This window comes from Diceros bicornis, chromosome 12, assembly GCF_020826845.1.
Source record: "Diceros bicornis minor isolate mBicDic1 chromosome 12, mDicBic1.mat.cur, whole genome shotgun sequence".
Lineage (NCBI taxonomy): Eukaryota > Metazoa > Chordata > Mammalia > Perissodactyla > Rhinocerotidae > Diceros > Diceros bicornis.
Window position 1 is genome coordinate 67,126,658 of NC_080751.1, and position 16,031 is coordinate 67,142,688.

The window sequence follows — 16,031 nt, forward strand, 5'->3', positions numbered from 1 at the left end:
CATGTCATGTCCCTGGCAACCACTGACGTGCTTTCTGTTTCTCTAGTGCTGCATTTTCCAGAATGTCATATAAGTCATACAGTGTGTAGCTTTTTGAGTCTAGCTTCTTTCATTTAGCATAATGCATTTGAGATTTATCTAGTGTTACATATATCACTAGTTTCTTTATTATAAAGCTAGTTATTCTATTGCTGAGGAGTATTCTTTCCATTGCATAATGCAAGGGATTTTGTTTTTCAAGGTATCAGTTGAGAAACATTTGGTTTATTTACATTTTGGGGCAATTACTAATAAAGTCATGCTATACAATTTCATATAAAGAGTTTGTGTGAATATAAGTTTTCATTTCTCTTGGATAAATACTTAGGAGTGGGGTGCAAATGGTAACTACATGTTTAACATCATAACACATTATCCAATTGTTTTCTGAAGTGGCTGTACCATTTTGCATTTTCACCAGCAATGCATTAAATGATCCAGTTTCTATCATCACCAGAACTGGATTGTGTTGCTTTTTAAAAAATGTATTTTAACCATTTGTATTGAGTTGAATCATGGCCCCCAAAAGATATGTCTACTGGGAACTTCAGAATGAGACCTTATTGAGAATAAGAGTCTTGGCAGATGTAAGAAAGGCAAGAATCTCAAGATGAGATCATCTTGGAATAGGATGTGCTTTAAAATCTAAGTCCTTATAAAAGAAGAGATGGAGTAACAAACAGAGACACACAGGGAGAATGGCCACATGAAGTTGGAAGCAATAGTGAAGGCAAAAATGTATCTACAAGCCAAGGGATGACAAGAATTGTCTCCAGCCAGGAAAAGTTAGGAGAAGGGTGTGAAATGGATTCTCTCTCAAAGGCTCTTGAAGAAACTAGCCCTGCTGACACCTTGATTTTGGACTTTTGGCCTCTGGAACTATAAGATAATACATTTCTGTTGTTTTAAGCTGCCCAGTTTATGCTAATTTGTTAAAGCAGTCCTTGGAAACTGAGACACCATTCAAATTCAAATGGATAGGTAGTAGTGTCTCATTGTGATGTTAATTCACATTTCATTAATGACTGAAGTTGAGTGCACAGACACAAATACACACACACAACAAGTGAGGAGTCTATTCAAAGATTTGCCCATTTAAACTTTATTATTGAGTTTGAATGTTATTTATACATTCTTCATAGAAGTCTTTTATTATATTTTTCAAATATTTTCTCCCAGTACACCACTTACTTTTTTATTTCTTAACATTGAATTTTGAATAGCAGAAGTTTATAATTTATTGAAATCCATTTTGTCAATTTGTATTTTATTTTCATGTGTGTGTGATTTTTGAGAAATTTTTGTCTATACCAAGTCACAGAATTTCTGCCAGGTATTATTCTAGAAATTTTACAGTTTTAGGTTTTATATTTAGGCTTATGGTCAATTTAAGTTTATTTTGATTGTGTTATGCGTGTGGGTCAAGGTTCATATTTTGTGTCTGATTAAATTAAATGAATGATTATTCATTTAGTAAAATTTTTGGATTAAAATCTACCATCTTGCTAGTTGTTCTCTATTGGTTCCAAATCTTTTTTGATCATTTTGTTCTGTTTATCTGCCTGCATTTGGATTAATTCTCAATATTTTTAAGATTCCATTTTACGTTCGTTATTGGCTTTTTACTTATACTTTTTATAATCGTTTTTTGTTTTATTCTGTTTAATTTAGTTTTGCGATTGCCCTAGGATTTATGACTTTTCTAATTAATCACAGTCTATTTTTTTGAAGAACAATGTGCATGTTGGTAAAGTTGAAATGATAATTAAAGAGCAGTAAGTTTATTTATTATTTTTAAAATTTTGCTTGTTTCCTTATTCCACCACCTGTTATATGGATCAAGCTTCCAAAAAACAACTAGGCAAAGACTTTTCCTTGTGTGTTTTACTGTTCTAGGTACTGTGGGAGAAACTATCATTTGAGGGATAGCTTATACATTATCAATTCACTTTTATATGTCCAATATGTAGCACATATTTGGTGTCACATATAAATATTTTTAAATTTGCTGCAGTTTAACAAGGAATAATTGACATATAATAAAGCACAAATATTGAAGTATACAATTCGATGAGATTTGACATATATTTACACCCACAAAATCATCACTAAAATTACAAAAGTGAACATGCACATCATCCTTGAAAGTTTCTCCATGTCCCCTTACAACCTATACATCCCTCACCTAGTCCATCTCCTTATTCCTGGGACACTCCTAACCTGTTTTTTGTCAGTACAGATTTGTTTGCATTTTCTAGAGTTTTATACAAAAGTCATATATTATGTATTAGTTATTTTTGGAATGCCTTCTCTCTGACCATAATTGTTTTGAGTTTCATCCTTGAGATTGCACTTATTAATAGACATTTTCTTTTTTATTGCTGAGTAGTGTGCATATACCACATTTGGTTTATATATTTACCTGCTGAAGGACACTTGGATTGTTTCCGGTTTTAGCTATGCAAATAAAACTACCGAGAATGTTAATGTACAATTTTTGTTTGGACATGAGATTTTATTTTTCTTTGGTAAATATTTACAAGTGGAATGTTCGGGTAATACATTAGGAATATATTTAAATTTCCATTGACTTCTACTACATTCAACATCTACCATGTTCACCAATTTTGAACCACTCTTGTTTCCTACTTAGTGTTAAAGAGCACATCTTATCTTTCAATCCTTTTGTTTTGCTGTCACTTTGTCAACATCATCTTTAAAAGTCATGCTAGCACTTAAAAATAAGGGGTCAATCATTACAAATGTTCATGCTATTCACTGGGAGAAAATAAACTCTGGATTTATTTGGCACTGAAGTAATTAACGACAAAGGATCGCCATAATAATTTCACTACCAATTGATTTGCAATGTCAATATATCATTAGTATGCTTAGCAATTACCAATGGTGATTAAGCAATAAATGGCATTTATCTGCAGCATTTGTCTACCAGAATATGTTTTCAAGAAATATAATTTACATATTTTTACACAATCGAACTATGAGAATAACTTTGTTCTAAAATAGCATTTCTTAACTGCTGTAAGACATTTATGCATCTTCAACCTCCTCTCTCTTCTTTTTACCTTACACCATAACTGGGGGCATATTATAATTTACCTTATCGATGCATCTTGAATGTAGAACGTGGATTGAAACAACAAAATTAAAGTAGCCATCTTTATAAAATTGGCTTTTCTTTATTTTTCAATTAGATTGCTGCTACCAGGAAGGACATTGGCAAAACAATTAATCAGAATGAAGAACCAGTGGATATATTTTCACAAGGATCTAGTTGTATGGTAGCTTATTGGGAAAGTCAGATGGGAAAAGCAATGGGAATATTGAGGGCTATATCCTACCTTGACTACTAGCTTATTATATATCTCAACACAGTTACTTCTCTCTGAGCTGTACTTTTTCTGTAAATAAACGAGTGGGAGTAACAAGGTGGTTTTCCTTAGGGGTCAACAGAGGTATTTCTATGGTTATACAAAATTGTGACTTGAGTTTCACTTCTAAATTACATGAAACTTAAAAAACATGAAAAATTACATGTTTACATGTGCTGTAATACAACTTTTACATTTTGTGTCTGTTGTGGAGCAGATGCTGGGTAAACTGCTCTTTTGAGTATAACCGAATAAAATCTCTTCTGCATTCTTTGCTTAATTAAATATTGCCACCTTATCATGAACTAAATTTTGTTCCGCCAAAATTTATGTTGAAACCCTAACCCCTAATGTGATTGTATGTGGAGATGGAGCCTTGGGGAGAAGAGGTCATGAGGGTAGGGCCCTCAAGATGGGATTAGTGCCCTTTTAAGAAGAGACACGAGAGGGCTTGCTCTCTTTCTCTCTTCCCTGCCATGTGAGGACACAGCAAGAAGGTGGCCATCTACGAACCAGGAGAGTCCTTCCCAGAAACCAACCACGCTAGCACCTTGAACTTGACCTTGTAGCCTTCAGAATTATGAGAAAATAAGTTTCTCTTGTTTAAGATCCCCACTCCAGGTATTTTGTTATGGTAATCCATAAGCTACCATAGCTGCCTAAGATACTCTTTTTTTGAGTGTAACAAAATAAAATCTCTTCTGCATTCTTTGCTTAACTAAACATTGTCACTGTTTACAGTTATTTAAAGGTGCAAATCAGAGTTTTATTGACACTGGGCAACTAAAACAAAATCAAGAAATAATTAGTATGTTATAGGTTTTATAATACTGTAACACTTATAAGTATTCTCCCTCAAATTCAAAATTACATATTCAATAAAATAGTCTTATTTTTCCAAATGGTTTCTTATTAAATGTTATCCATTTCATTGCATATAATATTTTAATTTAATCTTATTTATTAAAAAATCCTCTTGTCTATTATGCCCATTTATTTAATTTTATTTATTAAAAAATCCCCTTGTCTATTAGACACATTTATGTATAAAATGTGTAAAACTACATATAAATGTCCTTTAACAAAAATATTCTACAATAAGAATATGAAATCCATGGACTTGATGATCTCTAAGATATTTTGAATTTTAATTTGATTGATTTCCATGTCAGGGGAAGAAAAAAATTTTTAAACTGTATAAAGGTGCTATATTCTGAGTGATGAGTTGTTAGTAAGTTTCCTATTTAATGAGCCCAACATCACCGTAAGGTGTAGGAAGTTCCTGCTTGAGGTTGTAGAATACGGTGATTTCATTAAGGAGACTGAAGAAAGGCTTAAAGGGAATAGGCAAGGACCCGTGGTTAGCAGAGAATTTATTATGAGGCTGAATACTTTTAAAATAAAATATTAGAATTCAAAAATATATACCAAAGTTGTCAAGTTAGAATTAAGGCTTATGTGAGAACCTGAGTAAGCAGAGTAGGAGGCCCTGGGTACAGAAAAGTTATTGTTGTAACATGCACATTGGAGATCGCAGAATATTAAAGTCTAGAGGTGAAGGTGAGGAAATTGAATTTCCCAAAGTGCCTACTCGATGCCTGAGACTCTGGTAAGTTCAAGCACATAAGTTATTACACATGTTATCACACAGAAAGAATAGTAGAGTTTTGGACCCTTCCCTTCTAAAATACTCCCAGAGTCTAAAAAATTTCCTAACCTATGACCAACTGAAGCTCTGCATATTAGTGAGTACTGAAAGGTGTGGCTTCCCCTCCCACCTATTGAGCTATAATTAGGACCTTGTAAGGCAAAATGCTTGGTTACCTACTTCCTGAAAATATTAGTTGCATTCCTATTTGCTTCAGTTGTGTAACTTAAGAACCATTCTGGCAATTTTACTAAAACAAAGGAAATAATTCCTAATTATTTTCACTGAAAAGTACCATAAATCCACAAAAGGCAAAACTAGTAATCAATAAACTTGACAATCAATTAAAATAAATTGCCATTTCTCTAGTAATTCTGCTATAGGTAAGTTCCTATTTCCCTCTCAGTGCTTTCTAGACTAAGTTTGAAGAGAAAGAAAGGTCTTTGAACATGATTTAACCCATTTTAGTTAAGTTATAATGCAATATATTGACAAAAATTTGTTATTTGGTTTTCTGGAAAATGGAGATATTTGCCAAAACAGATAATTTTCAAAATTATGTATATAGAAATGAATCATAAGTATCGTGATAAAAAATGTATTTAAAATCACTTTACACAATTATTTGTTTTATAAACTGTATTTCTGTTCTGCATTACCTTTTCAACTTTCCTGGCACAATTACTAGTGCCTTGGAGAAAGAATAAGAGTATATGCGGTAACTTTTATAATGAAAGTAGTTTAGTTGATGTTATTAATGGCATCTTTTCAGCCTGTCTCACTTTTTAGGTGTGGTTTTGGGTGGATTCTCTAAAATCCAGGCCAGAGTTGTCATTAAGCATTGAAATCCTACTCTGGGCACAGAAAGGTGTCTTTGTTAGAAAATCCTATTCTTAAATCTGTTTGTGTGACGTTTGTAAAGTTGAATCAAATTTATGGGATTTATCATCCACCTCTGGAAAAATAACGAATTAAGGTAGATTATCACTCAAGTTCTTGCCAGTTCTAATATTCTGCAAAATTGACTTAGAGGAACATTTCCTTTGAACTTAAGGAGAGAGAATTGAACTTTCTAGAGTGGCAAGTTTGTGCAAATAGTATGCTGGGCATTTTGCATTCACTTTTTCATTTAATTTCTCTCTGAATGCTGCAAAGGTTTTTACAGATGAGGAAATTGAAGCTCAGAGAGCTTAAATAGCTAGCAATCCACTCCAAAGCCCATGTTTTTCCCACTACATTGGAAATAATCAACACATTTTTCCCTCAATGACATGCAGATCAAGGTACATAATAGAGCTGTGAGGGACACAAAATGTATCAAAATTATTATAATTAGTAGCATTTATACATGAATTGTCAAAAACAATTTTTACTTTGAAAATTCCTGTCATAGGTGATATCCTATTTGCTCCTTGTGCAGTTATTGTGGGTTACAATGCTGAGTGGAAAGCGCTCAGGGCTTGGACCCAGAAAGCCCTGACTGAAAACTCTAAGTCTGTTGCTCTCCAGATCCATAATTTGGTCAAATGTTGTTTCCCTAAGCTAAACTCTGACTTCACGTGTTCTCATTATACTTTATCTGTAATTCTACTGTAAGAATCATGTTTTGATTTGTTTGATGTTCAGTTGTATATGTGACTGTCTTCTCAACCAACATATTCTGAACATTTAGAGGATAAAAACTTTGTTTCACTGACAAATGATAACTTAAAATAAACATGGATTAGATGAATCACGAAAAAAGGTTTTGGTAAGGTATGTTGTGGTTCTCTACATGACAGATGTGGAAACTTATGCCCAGAGAGGGCTAGTTGCAGTAAGTCGCACAGAGTGGGTCAGAGACAGATTTGGAACACAACTGTTCTTTGGAAATAAAGAAGAAATTACAGTGCCTCTTCTTTGTCACATGTGTTTTTCACTTAAGCCTCAGTGTTATTCTTTGCTGTTTTTGCACACTGAGCATTCTGGAGGATTATGACTCTGACACTGCCATTTGTGATTATCTAAGGGTAAATAATAATTATGCTTGTCACTTCTATGTGCACAGGTGGAGAACAGCAATCACCTTGAAGCAGACTTTCATGATTATGGAAGGAATCATTTAGGGGTCTTTTTCTTTGTCATTATGCAAATACAAGTTGAGTAGATAAACAGTTGCTTGGGTGGAAGGATGTAACTGATTTGCCGTGGCTTGGCAAAAGCCACTTGTATTCATGAGTGCCGTAGGCATGCATACGGTAGAGGGGACATGGGCAGTTTACACAGGGAGCACAGGGACTTCCGGGAATGGAGGGAACAAGACCCAAGCCTTATACCCTGAGAATCCAAGGTGTGGAAAACTGTTTGCCTGAACTGAGTGACCTTATAATTGATTGCTGGGGGAGCAAAGAGAACAAGAATCTGAAAAAAAACTCAGGAAGGGACAAATCTGGATTGGTACCTGTGCTAAACTAAAAGGCTTGGTGAAAGATGCTGGTTAGAACCTCCTGAAAGCTAACCCTGGAATGGAGCTAGAGAAGATGGCTGAGCAGATCAAACTGAAAAGAGCTGAGAACTCGAAGCCTGACAAGAGGTAACATGATGTTGCCATGAGGAATTTGTACTTGCAAATTATTGTTGAAACAGAGGACATTTATTAAACTGTGTAGAAACAGCCCTCTAACTGGCACCTAGTGGCAACAACCAAAGCAGACACTAATGGATGAATTTAACATTTCATTGGGAGAAGGAAGTCTCCCTGTTAAACAGTAGAAATGGGGGCTTGAATGTGATTTGTAAAAATGTAGGAGATGTGAAAACATGTGTGTTTTGAGTTAGTTAAGCCTTTTCTATACTTGGCATTAGTCATGTCAGGGTAGGCAGTACAGGGACACAGGTGCCACTGAGATCAGAGAATGCTTATTACTACTGTTTTGAAATGGAAAGTTCTTTTCACAACTAAGTTGGATGGAGGCTACTCTGAGGTTTCTCTTCATGTTGGGTATGATTACACTGGTCACCTCTCTACTTGGCGTGCACAAGACATGCTTCTGGTGGAGGGTGGATCCAGTCTCTGCCTTAAAGAGACTTACCTCTCTGGGGATAAGCCTCACCCATAGAGAGCAATGACTAGAGGTATGAAGAAGCTGTGTGGAATAATCACAAGGAACATCTATGGAATTTTGAAGAAAGAAAAGATTCCACTCAGTCAGTAGGATGGAAATCTTCAAGAGAGGAAATGGTGACTGAGAAGCCCAAGGATGAGGCAAGGAATTTCTACACAGGAAGAAAATAAGAGTCCTATTCCTTTCTCTCTTCTTCTTGGTAACTAAAGATAATATAGCGTTTTCACTATTTTTTTTTGCAAAAGTGCTTTTGTATGTAGAAACAAATGTTTATGTGGAAAAAAGAAACACATAACATATAGATATTAATTCATACATAGAGAAACAGCTTTATTTTGCAGAAACCAAGACACAGTTTCTTTGCATACAGCAATTACTTTCCCTCAGAATGCAAACTACTTTACCAATATAAGGCAGTAAGTTTTAGTGGCATCTTAAGTAGAATATTATAGCTTTAAAAATGTCTTAGAATCAAATTCAAGGCTATGGTATTCAGTAGTTTTTAATTTCACTTTATCGAAATGGGTTTTCCTTATTATGCTGACATTGAAAGGAAACCCCCAGAAACTGCTGAATAATATTTCTCCCATTGAAAGGAGACAATCATCCTTATGCCTTGCTGCTTTATCTTGTAAATATTTGGGCTCTTCTCCTGTTGAATATTTATTTATTTGATGGATTTTATTTTTCATCCAGAACATCAAGAATGACTATTTAAAAGGAGCTCAGCGTAATGAATGGAGTCCTTTTTGTGTGTGTCTTTTCCTTTTTACTAACTCTGTGAAAGTAGAATGATTGCAATTGTCACTTACCTCCGTTTCTTTTCTCTGTGTCAGTTTTGTACCAGGCCTGTGCTTTTCAGGAAGACATAACAGTACTAGATACAGGTGTAATAAACCACACAAGTGAATGCCTCAGTAATCATGTTTATTTTAGTTTAAATATTCTGTACAGCTGCTTATATTGTTAACATTTTTGAATATATGTTTAATGAAATACTTCTTTACTAACCTAAATTCCAATTCAGAATAGTATATTCTCTGAAATCCTGTTCTCAGATTCAGGTGTAAGTTGTCGTAGCATTTTCTAACCACAGATTAAAAGAAAAATCTTTATGTCAGAAGGTCAATAGTAGTAATTATTAAAGCTGTTTGTCCACATATCAAATTACAAAGTCCAAAGGTTCAGGCACCAATTACATGTCAAAGACTGAGGAATATTTGGAGTATTTTTTATCGTTCGTTCTGCCATCCCTCCCAAAAAAATATTTCTCAGGTGTACTGTCATTAGCTTGTTTCTCACAAATCTAATGAGAAAAAATAAGTTAATGTGGTTAGGACCTGAGATAATCCACATATCCTAGTCAGCCTGCAATTCTCTGAAAGGTAAATAATGCAAATAGAGGTAAATGGTAATGATGGATAAAATGTGATTCCACTGGACTTTATTTTTAAATAGGGTTATACATCAAGACATTATAAACTACGTTAAGGCCTCAATAGAGGACATTTCATTTAGAAAAATTACAGCAAAATTATGAATTTTGCTTCTTCAAAAAAAACTAAGAGCATTCTTCAATTGTAAATAAAAATGAATAAGTTTTCCTAGTGACCATATCCTCCTATCCATCTTGTATTGTTACCGCACAAAGGGCACGATCTGCTCGCTGCGAGACAAAAGCCAATTGTCAAGAGGCAAGATGGTGGCAGAGAAAGGGTAGTTTATTACAGCTTGCTAACAAGGGGGAAGATGGCCGACTAATGTCCTGAAAACCCATCTTAAGGGGGCACAAAATCTTACAGCAGTTATATAGGCCGGTGGGTTATAGGGGAGGAGGTTAGGAATGTTGACCCTTGGGTGTTACAGACTGGGATTCGCCACACCAGATCTTTCAGTTTTCATTGATGATAGCTATCAGCATAGACTCTCTGTTCGAGGTCATCACATTCCTAAGGAACTCAAAAAAACAGTTATCGGGGCTGGCCTGGTGGCATAGTGGTTAAGTTTACGTGCTCTGCTTCAGTGGCCTGGGGTTTTCACGTTCGGATCCTGGACATGGGCTGACACACGGCTTGTCAAGCCATGCTGTGGTGGCATCCCATATAAAGTAGAGGAAGATGGGCACAGATGTTAGCCCAGGGCCAATCTTCTTCAGCAAAAAAAAAGTTGGAGGATTGGCATCAGATGTTAGCTCAGGGCAAATCTTCCTCACAGACACAAAAAAAGTTATCATTTTATCGCAGCTGGGAGGTACATGCACAACCAGGGGTTGTAAAATCTACAGAGCAGTTAGATCTCCTGGATGGTGCATATCCAGCTGGGTTAGTTAGTCAGAGGTCATTCAAAGTTACAATAAGGTTTCGTTTCTACAATATGGCTTCCCTTATGTCAACCTTTTCTTGAGCCAGTATCAGTATCTGAGGCTAGTCAGAGGAAAGTTTAACAATGATAGTAACTATGGATTCAGGCGGACTTATTTAAGATCATTGTTAGTTTTCTCTGATCTTGACTATAAGCTCTTGGTTAGCTTTTGCATGAAACATATTTGTTTATTCTTTTTACCTTTTATAAATCGTGTGTGTGTGTGCATTTGTGTGTGTGTGCGCACACTAATTCAAATCAATTTCCAGGAGGGAAAAGTAATAGTAGTGATTTTATCTAAATTAACTACATTAATCCTCAGAGGAATGTAATGACAAGAGCGTTAAAAATATTTTAGAGATAAAAAGCCCAACTTGCAGAGAAGTTAAATAGTTTGCTAACGTCACTTGGTTACAGGGATTCAACCCTGGTCTCCAAATGCCGTGTCAATGCTCTTCCCATCTGCTATCTGAGCAGCCTTGGGGCAATAACGAGAAGGACAAGAAAGCAAATACACAGACCTAAATGCTCACCAGAATCACGTCCAAAAATATGGTGCGATACTTACCTTCTCTATTAATTCTTGTTAGTGGTTCACCATGGCCTTTCTTTACAGAGACAACTGCGTGAAATTTTTACTATATCTGATGAGCTCCATATAACAAGAAAATGAGCAGCAGGGAAAGAAAAGTAGTGGGGAAAGCTAAGCCAAGTCAGGAGAGGGCAGTGAGCATAAAAGGGCAAGTGATGGCAGATGCCCAGTCTCAGCCCAAGGTGGTTTGAGTCAAGTACCAGGCTAGGGAGGAAGCTGTACTGGCCTAGATGCAGAATTAATTTGTTTCCCTAAGTGCCTCCAGGCTTTCTCCACAGAAATCTGCCTCCTGGGAAACCTTCCTTCCTTTCTCCTTCACTTTATTACTGCATCCTCTAGCTGTGGACCTGGCCAATCAGGTCACCCAATGCCTGGAGCCTAGAAAGTTTATAATGCTGAAAAGGGAGCAAAGCCTCTCACCCATTTGTTCCTCCAGAGACTAATTAGTATGCAAAATGGTCATTTTCCCCAGAATCGACTCTGTTTTCACTATCTATGAAATAACCAAGACTCCTCAGGGACGTGAACTTAGTTCAACCATCCCTTTCTCCTTCCCGTACCCACAGGTAAGATGTATGAGCAACGAGCATTTTCCCAATGTTATTTTAGCCACCTGGCAGGAGTATTAGAGGGCAAATCATTTATGTGAACATAAGCTGTGTAAAGACTGTTAAAATTATAAAAAGCTTCCATAGCTTGGCATAAAAATAAAACACTCCTCTAGCACTTGTCTAGAATAGCCATGGAATTGAAGTCCTGTCAGTGCAGGGGGTACACAGGTACATGATTAATGCTGAAAGAAACTAATTGAAAATTTGAAGATTCTGCATTTAAAAATCTAGATTTCCAGCTTCTCTTGAAATGCTGGGCGATCTGACAAAACCAGGCCTACATTTCAACATGATACGTTTCCATTTGAACTTGGACTTACCATTGGATGTCTCTTTAGATACGGCATGAGCTGTCCAGTTTTCTGCAGTCCCTATCAAGGATACAATATAATCGTATCAACTTAAACTTTGTTATCTTCTCTCTGCTATGTTAATTATCACCTCTTGTGGTTATTGGATTTTGCTAACCTTGCCTTAAGGAAAATACCAAAAGCAGTTTAAAACATTTGTGTGGAAATGTTAAGTGGTGCAGTTTAATGGGTTTTGAATGGGATAGATAATTTAACTTTTCTTTCTTTTTCTTTTTTTTTTTTAATTTTTTAATTTATTTTTTCCCCCAAAGCCCCAGGAGATAGTTGTATGTCATAGTTGCACATCCTTCTAGTTGCTGTATGTGGGACAAGGCCTCACCATGGCCGGAGAAGCGGTGTGTCAGTGCGCACCTGGGATCCGAACCTGGGCCGCCAGCAGTGGAGCGTGCACACTTAACCGCTAAGCCACGGGGCCGGCCCCTTTCTTTCTTTTTCTTCTTTTTTCTTCCTTCCTTCCTTCCGTCCTTCCTTCCCTCTTTCCTTTCTTCCTTCCTTCCTTCCTTCCTCCCTCCCTCCCTCTCCTTCTCTCTCTCCCTTCTTTTCTTTCTTTCTCTTAACAACTTCTGTGTGCTAGTCATGGTACTGGGTAATATAAATGCATTCTCTCACTTAACTTTCACACAAACACTTCAAAATTTCTATTATCCACATTTTATGATGGAAACATAAGATCTGAGAAAATAAATAAAATTTCGGGATCAGATGATGATTAGAGTTCAAACACAGATGATTCTGGTGCCTGTGACACATCCTGAAGACCTAAATTTGATCCATAAGTGAATATTGACTGTGGAGGAAACACAGCATTTATCGAGAGTGTTATGGGGGTCTGAGTGCAAGGCAATGAGTCCCTCCCTGGTAATATGAGTCACTAAACCCTTCTGAAACTCAATTTCCTCAACTATACCTTTCCAGAGTAATATTGTACCTTTATCTCTTCTCTTTTCTAAACTACAGCACATCTAGCGATGTGTTCTCAGAAATTTGCTAAATGTTTATGATCTTTTATTTATGCTCATGTTTTTTCTTCATCCCGGCCAGACTTTTTCTCCCTTGGTTCAATTGTCGCCTCTTCTCTAAAGTCTTCTCTGAACTATGTAGATAGAATACACTGCTCTTTGTCTTTAGCATTGTGATTTCTCTGCTATAGGATTCATCACATTTTATTAGAGCTAGTTGTTTCTGTTTTTGTGTATCTTACTAGATTTTAAACTACTGACAATAAAAATTTTATACTATTTTGAATTCCTGGAAGCAACAACAGCATGTGGCAATTAAGAAAATTTTAATAAAACTGGTAGGCTGAATAAAGTAATATAAAATAATACATTCACTACTATATTAATCTTGGGTTAGTTAATAGTCAATTATTTTTATAACCAATTCTTTGGGGTTTTTTTTGGTTTTTATAACCAATTCTTTGCTTAGATTTTTTGTATCTGGGTGCCATAAAAATAGATATTTGAGGGCTGACCCAGTGGTGTAGCGGTTAAGTCCTCGTGCTCCACTTCAGCGGCCTGCGGTTCGCAGGTTTGGATCCTGGGTGCGGACTGATGCACCGCTTATCAAGCTATGCTGTGGCGGCATCTCATATAAAGTAGAGGAAGGTGGGCATGGATGTTAACCAAGGGCCAATCTTCCCCAGCAAAAAAAAAAAAAAAATTGGAGGATTGGCATCAGATGTTAGCTCAGGGCTAATCTTCCTCACAAAAAAACAAAACAAAACAAAACAAAAAAACCAAATAGTTGAGTATATTTAAAATAATCAAATTTTTAAATTGTTAAGTAAGATGAAAATCGGTGAGTTTAAGTTGGATATACATTAGAGCAGATACTCGGAAAGCTATTCTAATGAATTATGAATAGTTTTAAAGATTCAGTATCAAGAGGCAAGAAGACTACTGATTTTTCTATCAAACTGGAGAGCAAATTAAATTTTGTGTTTTGTATCATGTGACTGTATGAATTAATTTCTCAGAGGTATTGTGATGTGAATTCCTTTGAATGCCTATCTGAACTTTTTAATTAGTTAAGGAGAAATTTATTGAGTACACACAGTGCCGCTGTACCAAGACTAGGAGATGAGAGACTGAAGACATGATTCTTGGTTTTCGGTGATCAAGGTTGATAAGTCAATAGAACATTGTAAAAAAAAAAAAAAAAAAAATCAAAAGTTATATAACAGTGACATTCTATTAATGCACGCTGTGTCCTTTGGCAAGCTTTGTAATCTGCTTGTTTTAATGTCTTCATTTGTGACACAGGTTAAGTGAATTAGATACAATTTAGGGCTTCTTATAGCTCTGGGACTTATAAACACTTCTATGGAAGATCTAATTTCTTTCAATGTAAACCTGTTTTCAAAAGAGCAGAACTGATATTAGCTTTCTAAATATTTCTAGATATTTGTGTAAATCTACAATTCTAAAACTACGTGTTGAGGCATCCCGGAGAACCACAGAGAGGACTCGGAGGGACAGTTTAAATATTTTGAGACAAAGGGAGAGATAGTCAATATCTGTGAACCTATATGAACACTAGTTTGAGATATTTCACAGTTCCAACATTAGATCCCATTGTATATCTTTCAATGATGTCATATCTTTGCGAAGCAGAGTTTTCATTAGTTGCCATAATAAAAAGCAAGTACTAACATAAATAAGAAAATTAGTCTAGAATAGAATATGAAGAGTAGTGTTAGAAGAATAGGATATGGCAGTGTCTAATCTGATTCCAAGGTTTAAGAGGTGGTACAGAGCCCAAAAGTCACTTTTACTACCAGTAATTATGATTATTTAAGAATGAAATAGAAATATGTTTTCTTTTACTTAAATTATTTTTTCAAAACTCTATTGTTACTAGGATATAAATACTTAAGTCTTTGAAAATTTTTAATAAATGAATGGAACGTTTAGGTACTTCCTTGGCCGAAGGTGTGCCATGAAAAAATTGCTGAGATGTTAAAGGTACCATTCACTAAGAAAGTTTGAAAACTGGTATAAATAATTTCAAATAGATTTTTCAGTTATCATTTATAAAGTTAGTACAACATTTTTTATAATAGCTTTGTTGGAGTCAAACTTTCATTCAACAGATAAAAATATTTACATTGAGAAAAGATTTTTTTTCTAGAGTTAGTGACTAATGACAGGTTGTTCCATCTGTCTACATTGTAACACTGATGGTACGAGACAGACTAATTGTCATTCTCAAATCCTTTTACAAAATACATATCTCTACAATCTCTACAGAAAGGTTAAATAGAAAAGAAATAGCAGCTGCTAAATAATTTCCATAATTACGGAAATAAGGTGTGATCTCCATTCTCTTGGTGAATTGCCAGTATGTCCAGCTGGTAGAAACAATTGGCTAGCTAGGTATGGAGAGGAGCACTGTTGAATTTTACAAAAGACTTGGAAATGAAGCTTTTACATGAACAAGGCATTTTTCTATGCATGTATTCTATTGTCCAATATATTTTTCATTATTAAAATATTATCTACCCATTGAAGTAAACATAGAGAATACAGAAATGATGAAAAATGATTAAAAACAAATTATGATTTTATCACTCTTATACATTGCTAGTATGTTGGAGTATACTATTTAATTCTTATTGCTTTCCTATTAACAGGTGCTTTAGAATACTACTGTAATTTTTATTATTCTATTCCTTACCATAGGCATTTTCCATATAAGGATCTAATCTTTAAAAATTACTTTAATTATGGAGTGTTGTTTCGATCAGCAGAATTACCATAAATTACTAAGCTATTTTTTTTTTGTTATTGAACATTAAGATTTTTTTTAAAAATTTCACTACGGTAACTAATGCCGGTATCCAGTTAAACGTGATGGATATATAGACGTATTTAGTTGACTCTCCAGAATCCACACTAAACTGACGTTAAAA